General features: G+C 37.1%; 1 non-coding gene across 1 annotated transcript; it reads left to right on the top strand.

Moving 5' to 3' along the window:
- The first annotated feature begins 416 nt into the window (after positions 1-416).
- Positions 417-540, top strand: LOC111718515. The gene has a single exon (XR_002769056.1). It is a non-coding gene; the product is annotated as a U6atac minor spliceosomal RNA (small nuclear RNA).
- Positions 541-3,269: the final 2,729 nt, after the last annotated feature.

Below are 3,269 nucleotides of genomic sequence, written 5' to 3'. Positions count from 1 at the left end.
GGACTTTGGGCCTTACTGTTGCTTTGCTCTAAAGAACACTTTAGACTTGTTCAAGAGCTTTAGAAAGGAAACTTCTTTGAAAGAGAACACATCAATTCCAGACCCTTTTCTAGACTGATTTCCAGCTTGCTTCCCTACAGACTTAGAAGAATTTCCCTTTGTTTGTGATCAGGACCTCTCTTTTGGTTGAGCTGAGAAATCTTGCTCCCAGTAGGAGAGTTCACTCTTAAGTATCTTCTGTTATAACAATCTATAGAACTCTGATTTTTGTTTACTATCTTCTTGAATAAATGTGTTTACTCACTATTTGTCATATTCTTTTGTGTAACTAGCATTTGGTGGGAAAAAGGCAATCTTGTGGGTGTAAACCTGGGGTTACTACTTTCCTTCTTCCCCTTGTGTTGTATAAAAGGAGAGTATTGTATGAAAAGAGAGAATATTAGCACTCTCCTTGATAAGGAAGAAAGAAGTCATACTGGTTTTTACAACACAAATATAGTTAAGGACTTATCACCTGTTCTGTGGAATCTAATCATGTTAAAGGGCAGCTAAATGGCACAGTGGATAAAATACCCAGCCTGAAATCAGGAAAATTCATCTTTCTGAGTTCAAATCTGGTCTCAGTCATTTACTAGCTGTGTGTTTCACTTACCCTAGTTTGTTTCAGTTTCCTCATCTATAAAATGAGCTGAAAAGGAAATGACAAACCATTCCTGGATCTTTGTCAAAAATCCCAAATGGGATCATGAAGAGTCAGACATGACCAAAATGACTGAATGACAACAAACAAGGAAAATGGCTTGAGCCTTAAAAAATAATTCTATTGGACTAGCAATATTTAGGGGGACAGATAAGTATAACTCTAGTCCAATAGCCCCATCTTTTAGAGTAGAACTAATGTCCCCTTCTTCTGTTCCCTCAGGCAGTAATCAAGGTCTCCCTTGAAAAAGAAAGGTGGGATTCTAGAGATATTATCAATGCCTTTCTGAGGATTGAATTTAGACAACCCAGGGGGACATAGGTAATGTACATTGGTGACACACACTTTATACAAACTAAGGAAAGGGGTCATATCATCATCTCTTCTACCTATCTAATTACATTCTTGACTTTTTCATATGCAGATATATCCAGAAAAGACTGGAAAAAAGCATTGTTCCATGGGCTTATAAAACATACATGCTGGTTTTTTTCCCAAACAACTTATTGAAGGAAGGATTTCTTTTTGTCTTTGTATTCCCTAAATATAGTACAAGGTTCACAGAAAAATTTCACTGTATCTCCAGTACCTAGGACAGTACCTGGTATATATATATAATGGCCACTTAGTAAATACTTGTTAATTGTTTGATTGACTGGACTGATTCCAACAGTGTAATAGTATACTCATATTCCTACCATCTCTACAACATTTATCATCCATCTTTTGCATATCTTTGCTTATTTGTAGAGTGAGATGAAAATGTTCTCTTTTATAAGAAATTGAAGTTCAGAAGGAAACAGATCTATAGCTTAAGTGAGTAAGAAATCTAAGAAGTGGCAGATAGAAAGTGGTGAAAATCATTCCTTTTAGAAAGGCCTTTGTGATCAGAACTTCTCATATTGAAGAATGCAGAGAAATTCTACAGTTCTTAGGAAAGAGTGGTTAGGGGGAAGGTATCTTCCAAGGAGCTCTTGCCAGATACTCTTGCAGAAATCTTTAAGACCCAATAATGAATATTATCCTTTTCTGGGGTTATTGGATCTCAAGGAATCATGATTTCTATGAAACAGGAATAGAAAAATTTTCCAAGAAACTGGAAAATGACTTGTTTTTTCCCAATGGCTCATTCTTTTCCACTTGGCAAGTAAATTGTTCTTCCCTATCCTCCCTATCCCTCACTACCAGTTCAGTATCTCCAGAAGGGAGGATGGGTGACTAATGAGGTCCAAGCCTATTTGATTTCTCTTTAGCTGCCAATTTTCCTCAAAACAATCCATTCTTCCAGGATTTGCTATTGTATATGGGTAATTCTATGCTGGTGGGAGTCCATATAGGAGAGGCTTATGAGTTCATTTGTTAATCAGTTGATTTTTTTATTGTCAAACTCTTCATGATACCATTTAGATTTGGGGGTGGGTTTTTTTTTCTTTTGGCAAAGATACTGGAGTGGTTTGTCATTCACATCTCCAGCTCATTTTATAGATGAGAAAACTGAGACAAACAAAGTTAAGTGTCTTGTTCAGGGTCCCACAGCTTATCTGAGATTGGATTTAAACTCAGTCTTCCTGACTGCAGGTCTGGCACCATATTAACTGAACCAACTACCTGCCCTATAAATTCATATGACTTAACTAGAAGGGACCTTAAAGTTTATAAAAATCAACTGTTCCAGGTATAAGGTATAATTCTACCTCCGGTTTGAGAGAATGGCTGATCTCTATAAAAGACAAAAAAGTCCAGTGTGTACCCATTACCTACTAAATAAAATTTAAATTACTGAATTTTCATATCAGTCCCTTCACATTTCCCATGTTTCAGCCAAACTGAACAACTCTCTCTCCCCGCTGTTCTGTTTTCTCTCATTTCCACCTCTGTTCATACCCCTCAAATCTGGCATGAATTTTCCTTTATTTCCTGACTCTTTCATCTGTTAAATCCCTCCCTTCCTTAAAGGCTCAGCTTTGATTCATCTCCTTCCTCCAGCCTTCCAGGAAGTATTCCTTATTTTTTTCACTACATCCAAAAAGTTCGCTCCCTCCTCAAATTTCTCCTAGCACTTTGCCTTTGACAAAGGCAGACATTACACTGTTTCCTGTTTATTCATAGACTATGTTACATTGTCCCTCTGGTTTGTAAGCTTCTTTTTTTAAAATTATAGCTTTTTATTTACAAGTTATATGCATGGGTACTTTTTTAGCATTGACAATTGCAAAATCTTTCCTTCCAACTTTTCCCCTCCTTCCCCTGACCCCTTCCCCAGGTGGCAGGTTGACCAGAACATGTTAAATATATTAAAGTCTAAGTTACAATGTATGTATGCATGTCCATACAGTTATTTTGCTGTACAAAAAGAATCAGACTTTGAAATAGTGTGCAATTAACCTGTGAAGGAAATTTAAAATGCAGGCAGACAAAATTAGAGGGATTGGGAATTCTATGTAGTGGTTCATAGTCATCTCCCAGAGTGCTTTCGCTGGGTGTAGCTGGTTCAGTTCATTACTGCTCTATTGGAACTGATTTGGTTCATCTCTGCTGAAGAGGGTCACATCCATCAGAATTGGTCATC

The sequence above is a fragment of the Sarcophilus harrisii genome, chromosome 2 (genome assembly GCF_902635505.1).
Source record: "Sarcophilus harrisii chromosome 2, mSarHar1.11, whole genome shotgun sequence".
NCBI classification, from domain to species: domain Eukaryota; kingdom Metazoa; phylum Chordata; class Mammalia; order Dasyuromorphia; family Dasyuridae; genus Sarcophilus; species Sarcophilus harrisii.
The sequence above is the reverse complement of the archived record's forward strand: the minus strand, read 5'-3'. Positions and strand labels throughout refer to the sequence as shown.